Here is a 13,794-nt window from a genome sequence, read left to right on the forward strand (position 1 = left end):
ACATATCCACAAAAAAAAAGTTGCTTAGATAAACCAACGACCACCATTCTTCTTCAATGTCCATATATATATATATTGCATGGAAGTGCTCATGAAATTGTGATTTTATTTTACAAATTAATCATACCAATTATTTGATTGCAAAAAATAATATGATTAAACACTTAATTAGAAAATTTTTGGTCCTTCGAAGCACCAAACTTAAGGGGAAAAAAAATCAAACAAAAATTTTTTTGATGGTAGCTAAGTAAGTAGGAGTTGGTGGCTAGTCCAGTGATTATCCAACCAGCATGAGATGCCAAGAAGAGACAGAAAACAAACGGATACTTCCATCTTTTGATGCCGCCAAACGTTTGTGAAATGGAATTTATTCCGCTTTATCTTAAAATAGCTTTGCTAAATGACACACTCTGTTTATAATTATAATTCCATCGTTGACATGATATCCGTAATATCAAAACTGTTAATCAGCTTTTTAAGGGCATTACAATTTTTTTAATCCATTTGCACTGTAAATATACCTGATATAAGTTATGCCAAAAATATTTTCTTATCTTAAAAACGTAGAGAGATTTGTATATCATATTCATCCGCTAATTAATGTACGTACCCACCTATGAATGTATGTATATACGCACACGATACACTGCATATGGACTGACAGAGTATGAAATGTGTGAATTTGATTTTATCTTCACTTTGAAACCAATCAATCAACTAATTGCATAATTATGTAGGGTCTATACATACATATATATATATATATATATAAGAAATTGTACTGACAGACTTAGCTTTTTGTCAAGTTATAGCTTGCTACTGCAAAATTGATGATGTAAAATTGCAAAAAGAGAATTTCAAAAGCAAAAGCTTTTTACGCCATCAATGCTCATTTAATCTTAATTAATCATAAAACAAACTAAACAAATTCATATTTGCTATTAATGAGTTATTTCAATTTCGGACCCAACAGCTCTATTATTCTATTTTTAATATAATCAATACGACATATCATTTGCAACGGTGTCGTATAAATTTCAGAATGTGGCTATTTTCATAAATTATCAATCAATTAATTAGTGAGGAGGCCTTTTGATTTGTGTATTGGCTCACATGCAATTCAATCTTCCTTAGGCCCAACTACTACGGGCCCGTATCTTCTACAGCCCCACCACACCGACTGCGTTTTAGAGACGCATCGCGGTTGATTAACATGTTTACGTGTCGTAAGTTCGTAACCATGTATCCGCTCTTTCGATTCAAAAAAATTGAATTAAATATTAAAACTTCTTGACTAAATATTATATATTTATATATATTAGTTTCTTTTTGTTGACTGTAGTCTAGATGAATTAGAACTCGCATAATGATAACAATAATTTTTTATTTTCAGAAACTCTTGTATTACACATTTACAATAAAAATGAATGAAACAAATTAACTAAATTTTTATTATAACGAATTATTTAATCTTGAGTACAGGTAATTAAAAATAATTTTTTAATTGAATAAAATATTTTTTACTGTTGATTATATAAAAAAAGATAAAATATAAATAAATTTTGCATTTGTTTGACGCTGTGTTGTAAAATTTATGGAGCGGATAAGGGTAAATCTTATTCGAAACTTCAATGACAATTAAAGAGCCAATAATCTTCATTGGGCGGCTTGATTGTGCTAGAAGAAACTTCTGGATAGAATAACGGTTAATCAGTTGGTCAACTATCATTGACTAGAGTCATGGAGCAGCCAAGTGTTCACTTTGAAAAGCACGGACGGTGGTCAATTAACCGTCTGAACGACCACGTAATCCCTGCTCGTTTTAAGGAAAAACGACAATCAGCCACAACAACATCAACCACAGCGGAATGAGAGGTCTTTTTTATTAAAAAGAAAGATCCTTTCAAATCTTTTGAAATTTGGAAAAATAATAAAATTAAAAATCTCGATCTGGTTTTCTTTTTTTCTTAAAACAATGAAATTAAAATCATAATAGAATTTATCTATTCTATTTATCCAGTAAATTCATTAAATTTTATTTTTTGAATTTCATAAATTGAGACGAATAATAATTAATTAAATTTTTCCTGGACACGTATGTCCTTTGCAGTTCCCAAATTTGCTTACGCGTCAAATATGAGAGGTCAGAAAAGAAAATGACGGGAAGACACGTGTATGGTTGAGTTGAGGAGAATGTACATTCAAAGGAATGAATAGAGAAGCACCATAAAATATCTCGTATGAGCAAAACGTGTAGTCCTTTGAAATAAAAAAAAATAAAAAGTCTGGAACTAGATTTTGAACGGATTGAGAAAAAGAAAATCCAACCAGCAAAAGTTTTGCATGAAAATTCAAAAATTGAAAAATAAAGTTAAAAAAAGCAGTTGACTGTTTCTCTAGAGTTGTCAAACTTTTGAAAAAAAAGAGAGAATATATTAGAATTATTTTATTTAAGACACGCAAGTTATCTCTCAAGTTTACTCCAACACTAATCGATGACGTGTGCAAGGTTTATATATATATATAAAAAAATAGAATAAAAGGGATAAAAAAACTGTTAAATTTAAGGTAATGGAATGAATAATTATTTAATAATATAATTTTAACAATTATTACTAATAAAATATAAAATTACTAATTATTTTAATATATTAATATATATTGTGCATATATCTTTTTATTTTTTAAATTAGAAGTAAAGTTTTTGCCTCGTCATTTATCCAATATATAAACAAATTAAGAAACAGTATACTCAATTAAATTGGTAAGTACACAAGCAAAGAAGAAGATTCTTGAACGCACAACCATTCATGCTGATGGGAGCGGGTATAAAGCGGAAACAACCCTTATCGAAACCATATGAGGCAAACTAAAAACATTATCGAACAAATCAATAAACTGACCTCTTGAAGCGCAGAATCGCTCACCGGTCTTCTTTTCAGAGATCTCGGAGTCACCCACGATCTTCTGCAGTAATCCCTAACTATCTCTCTTTTGGAACTCTCTGAGTGGCAGAGAATAGAATAACGTGTGTCTCTATATTCTTAGGGTTTTCAAATCTTATATTAAAAAACCTCTCTTCGATAGGAAGATATTTTTTAATATAAAATAAATTAAATAAAAAATTATTTAATTAAAATAAAATCAATTATTTTAAAACTAAATAATTTATCTATTATTTAATACACCCTTAACTTTCCAAATAATTAGGGCACTACAGGGACCGCAGGAATAAAATAAATCAGGCTACTAATTATAATAAGAACCTATGTAGACCAACATATTCTTATTATAATTAATCATGAATTATTCCACTAAAAACTCATGACTGAACTCCTTATTTATTTTACTATTCCACAACATAATAAAATAATGTTCCCCATGTTAAGATTACAGATGCTGTCATTTAAATAACTTACTGACAATTTATTTAAATCACAATATAACTTTAAGATTGTCGCTCAACTTATTTCATGTGTCGGATTCAATATCCACCTGCAGGGTTTACACTATGAAACCTTATAAGCTTACTTAAAGTGCATCATCAAACTCTAAACCGAGACATGGATTCTATCATTAATTAATATTTCACAAACACAAAAAATCTTTGCCCAATTCACCGAGAATATTATTCCAATAATGAAACTCACCCTTTAATGAATCAAAGCACAAGACAATCAATGTTTGCTCATATTAAAATAAATCAAGATTAAGAACAATAAACATTATTTCTAATGTCCTAGAGAATATGTTTAACAGTCAGTACTAAACATCCATTCTCTACTTGGTCCAATTAAATACATACAAAATGTACTAATCACAATTATTATTCATATGCTAATAACATTTATTTAATGCAAATTTCCAATTAAATACAAAGAAATAATTGTCAATAGAAAATCATTCATAGCTATACTATTAATTATGCATGGTTAATAGTATATCTCTATCAATCTCCCACTTAGACTTATAACCATGCATCTATAACTTTAATTCCCATTCCTTCTACATGACTGTCAAAAGTCTTTGCTGGTAAGCTTTTTGTAAAAGGATCTGCCAGGTTGTTTTCCGATGCAATCTTTGTCACTATCACTTCTCCCCTTTGAACTATGTCTCGTATCAAATGATACTTCCTCTCAATGTGTTTTGCCCTTTTATGGCTCCGTGGCTCCTTCGAGTTTGCAACTGCCCCACTATTATCACAATAAAGTGTAATAGGCAATTGCACTGAAGAAACTACGCCTAGATCCATAAGGAAGTTCCTAAGCCATACAGCTTCCTTTGCAGCTTCAGAAGCTGCCACATATTCAGCTTCCATGGTGGAGTCAGCAACACAAGTTTGCTTAATACTCCTCCAACTTATGGCTCCACCTCCCAAGACAAAAACATTACCAGAGGTTGACTTCCGAGAGTCCTTATCAGTCTGAAAATCCGAATCTATATACCCAATGGGTACAAGATCGTCAGATTGATAAACTAACATATAATCCCTAGTCCTTTTCAAGTACTTGATTATATGCTTGACTGCAGTCCAGTGTTCTCGCCCAGGATTAGATTGAAATCTGCTAACCATGCCAACAGCAAAACAGATATCAGGTCTGGTACACAACATTGCATACATAAGGCTTCCAACTGCAGAAGCATATGGAACTGCCTTCATGTTCTCTATCTCCTCAGGTGTCTTAGGACATTGGTCCTTAGATAGAGTGATTCCATGTCTAAAGGGAAGAAAACCCTTCTTGGAATCCTGCATGCTGAAACGAGCAAGAATGGTATCAATATAAAGTGCTTGAGATAAGCCAATCATCCTTTTCTTGCGATCTCGCATAAGCTTAATCCCAAGAATATGAGCAGCCTCTCCCAAATCCTTCATATCAAAACGTTGGGATAGCCAATCTTTGACAGAATTCAACATACCTACACAATTCCCTATAAGCAGAATATCATCCACATATAGTACCAGAAAAAACAACCTTACTACCATTCCATTTCTTATACACACAAGACTCATCATGACACTGATCAAAGCCAAAACTTTTGATCGCCTGGTCAAAACAAGTATTCCATGACCTAGATGCTTGTTTAAGCCCATAAATGGACCTATTCAATTTGCAAAGCAAATTTTCTTGTCCATTGTTTATGAAACCTTCTGGTTGCTTCATATAGATGCATTCATCAAGACTTCCATTTAGGAAAGCTGTCTTGACATCCATTTGCCAAATCTCATAATCATAATGAGCTGCAATGGATAGAAGAGTTCTAATAGACTTTAGCATGGCTACCGGCGAAAAAGTTTCCTCATAATCGATCCCTTCTTTCTGAGTAAACCCTTTCGCAACAAGCCTTGCCTTATAAGTTTGCACTTTACCGTCTATACCCCTCTTTTTCTTATAGATCCACTTACATCCGATGGGTTTAACCCCTTCAGGTGGTTCTACAAGTTCCCAGACTTGATTAGAGTACATGGACTCCATCTCAGATTTCATAGCTACAAGCCACTTATCAGCATCTTTATCTTGTAGTGCTTCATCGTAACAGACAGGTTCAATATTCACTTCTTCAGGGATTCTATCAAAAGCTTCTCCCAAAAGTGTATATCGAACCGGTGGTCGTCTAATTCTCCCACTACGACGAAGTACTACAGGTTCTGCAATCACACCTTCATTTTGCTGTGGCTGTAAAGGCGACAAGTCCATGACTGGTGGGACTACATCTTGATCATGTTCTGGAACTTCAACATGTCTGTCATCACCAGGAGGCAATGAAATGTTAGAAGCCCCAACATTGTGCTCCTGTATATTTGGATCAACAGCTGCCACTTCAGTTTCTACATAACTCCCACTACTTTCAGGTGGTAGTGAAATGTTAGGTACTGAATATTCAGGCTGATGTTGATTTACTGGTCGACTAACATTTCTTCCACTACGACTAGGCAATGGAATGTCAGCTCCAACCATTGATGGTTTAGGTTGTTGTTCTAATGGAAAGGTTCTAGTTGGTATATTTTCTCCTCTCAATTCATACAAGGCTAATTGACTTTTGGGAATATGGTTTTTAATATAGTCTTCCTCAAGATAATGTGCATTGGTGCTAACAATGACCGTTTTATCTTGAGAACTATAAAATAAACCACCTTTCGTTCCTCTAGGATATCCAATAAAGAAGCATAAGTCTGTTTTTGATTCCAACTTATCTGCTTTCCCTTTCAGCACATGGGCTGGACAACCCCACATCCGAACATGTCTTAGACTTGGCTTTCGCCCAGTCCACAGTTCTGTAGGAGTTTTAGGTACTGACTTAGATGGAACCAAATTCAGAATATATGCTGCCGTTTCTATGGCATACCCCCAAAACGAAATGGGCAAATCTGAATAACTCATCATTGATCTAACCATTTCCATAAGCGTCCTATTTCTTCTTTCTGCTACACCATTCTGTTGTGGCATACCAGGTGCAGACAACTGTGAAGTAATTCCTTGTTCTGATAAATAAGTAATGAATTCCCTAGAGAGGTATTCGCCACCACGGTCAGACCGTAACGACTTGATATATTTTCCATGTCGTTTCTCCGTTTCTGCCTTGAACTCTTTGAATTTCTCAAAGCATTCAGACTTACGGCGCAACAGGTAAATGTATCCATATCTTGAGTAATCATCTGTGAAAGTCACAAAATACTCAAAACCACCCCTAGCTTGGACACTCATTGGACCACACAAATCAGAATGAATTAATTCAAGTACATCATTAGTTCTATTACCCTTTATAGGAAAAGGCCTCTTAGTCATTTTACCTTCTAAACAAGATTCACAGGTTGGTAGTGCCTCCACTTTCAATGAACTCAATGGTCCATCCTTGACCAACCTAGAAATCCTATCTAAATTAATATGACCAAGCCTTAAATGCCACAAATAAGTATGACTAAATTCAATAGGACGTTTTCTTTTCAATGGAACAATGACATCAAAGTTATTAACTTCAGAATTAGGAATTTGCAATTCAGGTGAAACTTTGAGAATAAAAAGATCATCAATCATTGAGCCAGAACATATCATTTGTTTTCTAAATTTAATAACGACAGAATCATCATAAAATTCATTAAAACAAACCGAATATCCATTCTTGCTCAAACTAGAAACTGAAATTAAATTCCTTCTAATTGAAGGTACATATAAAACATCCTTCAAAAACAAAGTTCTATTATTCTCAAAATTCAAAGAAACATTTCCTATAGCTAGAACTGCAACTTCTGTGCCATCTCCCAGAAAAATGCTTACATCTCCTTTATTTAGCTGACGAGTTACCTGAAACCCCTGCAATGAATTGCAGACATGATTAGTGGCTCCAGAATCTACACACCATTGGAGTGTAGTCAACACCGCTAAACAAGTTTCAACTATCAGCATATAAAACAGAGACATACCTTGCTTTTTCTTGGCTAACCAGGTTGGACATTGTGACTTCCAGTGCCCAGGTTGCTTGCAGTGAAAACACTTACCCTTAGGCTTTTTCACAGCAACACTTGCACTAGTAGATGCACCACTTGTTTTAGGCTTAGTCTTGTGAGCATTTTTCTTCTTCTTACCCTTGTTCTGGGCAGAAGAAGAACCTCGCTCAACATTAAGCACAACAGGTGCAGCTCCTTGCTTAATGATAGTCTCAGCAGCCACCAGCTCATTCAGCAACTTAGACAGAGTGAAATCCATCTTATTCATGTTATAGTTCAAACGAAATTACTGAAAACTGGCTGGCAAAGTGTTCAAGATCATTTCTATCTGTGTAGCATTGTCAACCTCAGCACCAAGAACCTCCATGTCATTCAGAAGACTCATCATCTTCAAGACATGAGTTCTAACTGGAGTTCCCTCCTCCATTTTGGAAGTAAGAATCTCCCTCAGTGCATTTTGCCTTGCTGCACTAGTTTGATCTCCAAACATCTCCTTGAGATTTTCGAGCATGTCAAAAGCTGTGTCCATCTTCTGATGCTGATGTTGCAAAACATTTGACACAGAAGCCAAAATGTAACATCGCGCCATCTCATCAGCTTTAACCCATTTCTGGTAAGCTCTGGTGACCTCCTCAGAGGCACCCTCACCGGGTTTTTCAGGACAAACTTCAGTAAGCACAAACTTATACTCCTCAGCAGTAAGCAAAATGTCCAAATTCCTCTTCCAGTCAACATAGTTTGGACCCTCAAGTTTGTTTTGGGTTAAGATGTTTGCAAGGGGACTGAATGATGCCATTTCTATTTCATGCATTAAACAAAATAGCATATCAATAATAAACATTGAATAAATCAAATTGCAAATATACAACTTTGATATCACAATTCAAAAAAAAATACACATTCACAACATTCATGAATAGCAACCTCGATGGGAGAATTCAACCAATCACATGTTTTGCATATTATAATTAGATAAGACCGGCACATACTACTCGATGGGAGATAACATGCCTCTTAAATTAACATTAATGTGTGAGAAAATATTACATCTAATTCATGTCACTAATTAATTTACTCAGATGGAGAGTTAAATCAATACAGACAAATTAGACTAGCTCAGTAATTATATTAAAACATGACATCTTCCGATGGGGAAGAAATGCAAATAATTACAACTAGAAAGTAATAAAAAATCACTCACAAATTAATTCATATAATTAAAATAAATTAATTATAATCAAAATTGCAAAATAATATATTTTTAAGACAATTTTGCAAATAAAATTAACATTTTTTGGTTGAAAATGTTAAAATTTAGTGTTCTGGTCTATTTATGCAAATAAATTAAAACATTCTAGGTTTATCTTGCAAAAACAGAAACATTTTGGGCCATTTCGCAAATTTCAGAACTTGTTTGGACTATTTTGCATAAAACAGAAACTATTGGGCCAAAATTGCAAAAATCGGAAAACATCTAGGCAATTTTAATAATACCAGAAACAATCAGGGTCACTTTATAATTTAAATAACTCCAGGGGGCTAAAACGGAATAACTGATACTTTCTGGGTCAAAATATAAAAAATTAAAGTTCAGGGGTTAAAATATAATAAACAGAAGATCTAGGGTCAAAAAATAAAAACTTAAAGATCAGGGGTCAAAATATAAAATTTAACAAATTGAGGGACCAGAAGGGAAATTTGGCAAGCAGCAGCTTCTTCTTCACGAAGAAGCCCTAGCCGCCGCCCCTTTTTCTCTTCAACCTGCATTAACGCTGCTGGCCGGCTTTTTTTTTTTTTTTTTTTTTTTTTTTTTCTTGCCCCTCTACTGATCTTCAAAACAAAAATAAAATTTTGTCTTTTCTTGCCCCTCTCCTGTTCATCGAAACAACACCCAAAATATATATATATATATATGCTTTTTTTTTTATATATATATTAATTGCCCATTAAAAACTACAGTTTCAAAAAAAATTTGTATCAGGTACTGCACTTTTGTGCTGCTGTCCTTCAAAAACTCTCGAAGCTCTCTTAACCATGTACCAATCAAACAATCAAAACAGATAATAGATACACGATTGAAACATGACAAAATAGCCACCATCATACAGTTTCGTATGGCTCTGATACCAATTGATGGGAGCGGGTATAAAGCGGAAACAACCCTTATCGAAACCATATGAGGCAAACTAAAAACATTATCGAACAAATCAATAAACTGACCTCTTGAAGCGTAGAATCGCTCACCGGTCTTCTTTTCAGAGATCTTGGAGTCACCCACGATCTTCTGCAGTAATCCCTAACTATCTCTCTTTTGGAACTCTCTGAGTGGCAGAGAATAGAATAACGTGTGTCTCTATATTCTTAGGGTTTTCAAATCTTATATTAAAAAACCTCTCTTCGATAGGAAGATATTTTTTAATATAAAATAAATTAAATAAAAAATTATTTAATTAAAATAAAATCAATTATTTTAAAACTAAATAATTTATCTATTATTTAATACACCCTTAACTTTCCAAATAATTAGGGCACTACAGGGACCGCAGGAATAAAATAAATCAGGCTACTAATTATAATAAGAACCTATGTAGACCAACATATTCTTATTATAATTAATCATGAATTATTCCACTAAAAACTCATGACTGAACTCCCTATTTATTTTACTATTCCACAACATAATAAAATAATGTTCCCCATGTTAAGATTACAGATGCTGTCATTTAAATAACTTACTGACAATTTATTTAAATCACAATATAACTTTAAGATTGTCGCTCAACTTATTTCATGTGTCGGATTCAATATCCACCTGCAGGGTTTACACTATGAAACCTTATAAGCTTACTTAAAGTGCATCATCAAACTCTAAACCGAGACATGGATTCTATCATTAATTAATATTTCACAAACACAAAAAATCTTTGCCCAATTCACCGAGAATATTATTCCAATAATGAAACTCACCCTTTAATGAATCAAAGCACAAGACAATCAATGTTTGCTCATATTAAAATAAATCAAGATTAAGAACAATAAACATTATTTCTAATGTCCTAGAGAATATGTTTAACAGTCAGTACTAAACATCCATTCTCTACTTGGTCCAATTAAATACATACAAAATGTACTAATCACAATTATTATTCATATGCTAATAACATTTATTTAATGCAAATTTCCAATTAAATACAAAGAAATAATTGTCAATAGAAAATCATTCATAGCTATACTATTAATTATGCATGGTTAATAGTATATCTCTATCAATCTCCCACTTAGACTTATAACCATGCATCTATAACTTTAATTCCCATTCCTTCTACATGACTGTCAAAAGTCTTTGCTGGTAAGCTTTTTGTAAAAGGATCTGCCAGGTTGTTTTCCGATGCAATCTTTGTCACTATCACTTCTCCCCTTTGAACTATGTCTCGTATCAAATGATACTTCCTCTCAATGTGTTTTGCCCTTTTATGGCTCCGTGGCTCCTTCGAGTTTGCAACTGCCCCACTATTATCACAATAAAGTGTAATAGGCAATTGCACTGAAGAAACTACGCCTAGATCCATAAGGAAGTTCCTAAGCCATACAGCTTCCTTTGCAGCTTCAGAAGCTGCCACATATTCAGCTTCCATGGTGGAGTCAGCAACACAAGTTTGCTTAATACTCCTCCAACTTATGGCTCCACCTCCCAAGACAAAAACATTACCAGAGGTTGACTTCCGAGAGTCCTTATCAGTCTGAAAATCCGAATCTATATACCCAATGGGTACAAGATCGTCAGATTGATAAACTAACATATAATCCCTAGTCCTTTTCAAGTACTTGATTATATGCTTGACTGCAGTCCAGTGTTCTCGCCCAGGATTAGATTGAAATCTGCTAACCATGCCAACAGCAAAACAGATATCAGGTCTGGTACACAACATTGCATACATAAGGCTTCCAACTGCAGAAGCATATGGAACTGCCTTCATGTTCTCTATCTCCTCAGGTGTCTTAGGACATTGGTCCTTAGATAGAGTGATTCCATGTCTAAAGGGAAGAAAACCCTTCTTGGAATCCTGCATGCTGAAACGAGCAAGAATGGTATCAATATAAAGTGCTTGAGATAAGCCAATCATCCTTTTCTTGCGATCTCGCATAAGCTTAATCCCAAGAATATGAGCAGCCTCTCCCAAATCCTTCATATCAAAACGTTGGGATAGCCAATCTTTGACAGAATTCAACATACCTACACAATTCCCTATAAGCAGAATATCATCCACATATAGTACCAGAAAAAACAACCTTACTACCATTCCATTTCTTATACACACAAGACTCATCATGACACTGATCAAAGCCAAAACTTTTGATCGCCTGGTCAAAACAAGTATTCCATGACCTAGATGCTTGTTTAAGCCCATAAATGGACCTATTCAATTTGCAAAGCAAATTTTCTTGTCCATTGTTTATGAAACCTTCTGGTTGCTTCATATAGATGCATTCATCAAGACTTCCATTTAGGAAAGCTGTCTTGACATCCATTTGCCAAATCTCATAATCATAATGAGCTGCAATGGATAGAAGAGTTCTAATAGACTTTAGCATGGCTACCGGCGAAAAAGTTTCCTCATAATCGATCCCTTCTTTCTGAGTAAACCCTTTCGCAACAAGCCTTGCCTTATAAGTTTGCACTTTACCGTCTATACCCCTCTTTTTCTTATAGATCCACTTACATCCGATGGGTTTAACCCCTTCAGGTGGTTCTACAAGTTCCCAGACTTGATTAGAGTACATGGACTCCATCTCAGATTTCATAGCTACAAGCCACTTATCAGCATCTTTATCTTGTAGTGCTTCATCGTAACAGACAGGTTCAATATTCACTTCTTCAGGGATTCTATCAAAAGCTTCTCCCAAAAGTGTATATCGAACCGGTGGTCGTCTAATTCTCCCACTACGACGAAGTACTACAGGTTCTGCAATCACACCTTCATTTTGCTGTGGCTGTAAAGGCGGCAAGTCCATGACTGGTGGGACTACATCTTGATCATGTTCTGGAACTTCAACATGTCTGTCATCACCAGGAGGCAATGAAATGTTAGAAGCCCCAACATTGTGCTCCTATATATTTGGATCAACAGCTGCCACTTCAGTTTCTACATAACTCCCACTACTTTCAGGTGGTAGTGAAATGTTAGGTACTGAATATTCAGGCTGATGTTGATTTACTGGTCGACTAACATTTCTTCCACTACGACTAGGCAATGGAATGTCAGCTCCAACCATTGATGGTTTAGGTTGTTGTTCTAATGGAAAGGTTCTAGTTGGTATATTTTCTCCTCTCAATTCATACAAGGCTAATTGACTTTTGGGAATATGGTTTTTAATATAGTCTTCCTCAAGATAATGTGCATTGGTGCTAACAATGACCGTTTTATCTTGAGAACTATAAAATAAACCACCTTTCGTTCCTCTAGGATATCCAATAAAGAAGCATAAGTCTGTTTTTGATTCCAACTTATCTGCTTTCCCTTTCAGCACATGGGCTGGACAACCCCACATCCGAACATGTCTTAGACTTGGCTTTCGCCCAGTCCACAGTTCTGTAGGAGTTTTAGGTACTGACTTAGATGGAACCAAATTCAGAATATATGCTGCCGTTTCTATGGCATACCCCCAAAACGAAATGGGCAAATCTGAATAACTCATCATTGATCTAACCATTTCCATAAGCGTCCTATTTCTTCTTTCTGCTACACCATTCTGTTGTGGCATACCAGGTGCAGACAACTGTGAAGTAATTCCTTGTTCTGATAAATAAGTAATGAATTCCCTAGAGAGGTATTCGCCACCACGGTCAGACCGTAACGACTTGATATATTTTCCATGTCGTTTCTCCGTTTCTGCCTTGAACTCTTTGAATTTCTCAAAGCATTCAGACTTACGGCGCAACAGGTAAATGTATCCATATCTTGAGTAATCATCTGTGAAAGTCACAAAATACTCAAAACCACCCCTAGCTTGGACACTCATTGGACCACACAAATCAGAATGAATTAATTCAAGTACATCATTAGTTCTATTACCCTTTATAGGAAAAGGCCTCTTAGTCATTTTACCTTCTAAACAAGATTCACAGGTTGGTAGTGCCTCCACTTTCAATGAACTCAATGGTCCATCCTTGACCAACCTAGAAATCCTATCTAAATTAATATGACCAAGCCTTAAATGCCACAAATAAGTATGACTAAATTCAATAGGACGTTTTCTTTTCAATGGAACAATGACATCAAAGTTATTAACTTCAGAATTAGGAATTTGCAATTCAGGTGAAACTTTGAGAATAAAAAGATCATCAATCA

The 13,794-nt window shown here is 34.7% G+C and overlaps 1 long non-coding RNA gene across 1 annotated transcript; it reads right to left on the bottom strand.

Moving 5' to 3' along the window:
* Positions 1-7,033: 7,033 nt before the first annotated feature.
* LOC149495146 (uncharacterized) lies at positions 7,034-7,672 on the bottom strand. The gene is made up of 2 exons (XR_016321812.1): positions 7,421-7,672; positions 7,034-7,310 (listed from the first exon to the last, which is right to left on the bottom strand). It is a non-coding gene; the product is annotated as an uncharacterized LOC149495146 (long non-coding RNA).
* Between the last annotated feature and the right edge of the window lie 6,122 nt (positions 7,673-13,794).

The sequence above is a fragment of the Jatropha curcas genome, chromosome 7 (genome assembly GCF_041381405.1).
Source record: "Jatropha curcas cultivar XTBG-Jc1 chromosome 7, XTBG_Jcur_1.0, whole genome shotgun sequence".
NCBI classification, from domain to species: domain Eukaryota; kingdom Viridiplantae; phylum Streptophyta; class Magnoliopsida; order Malpighiales; family Euphorbiaceae; genus Jatropha; species Jatropha curcas.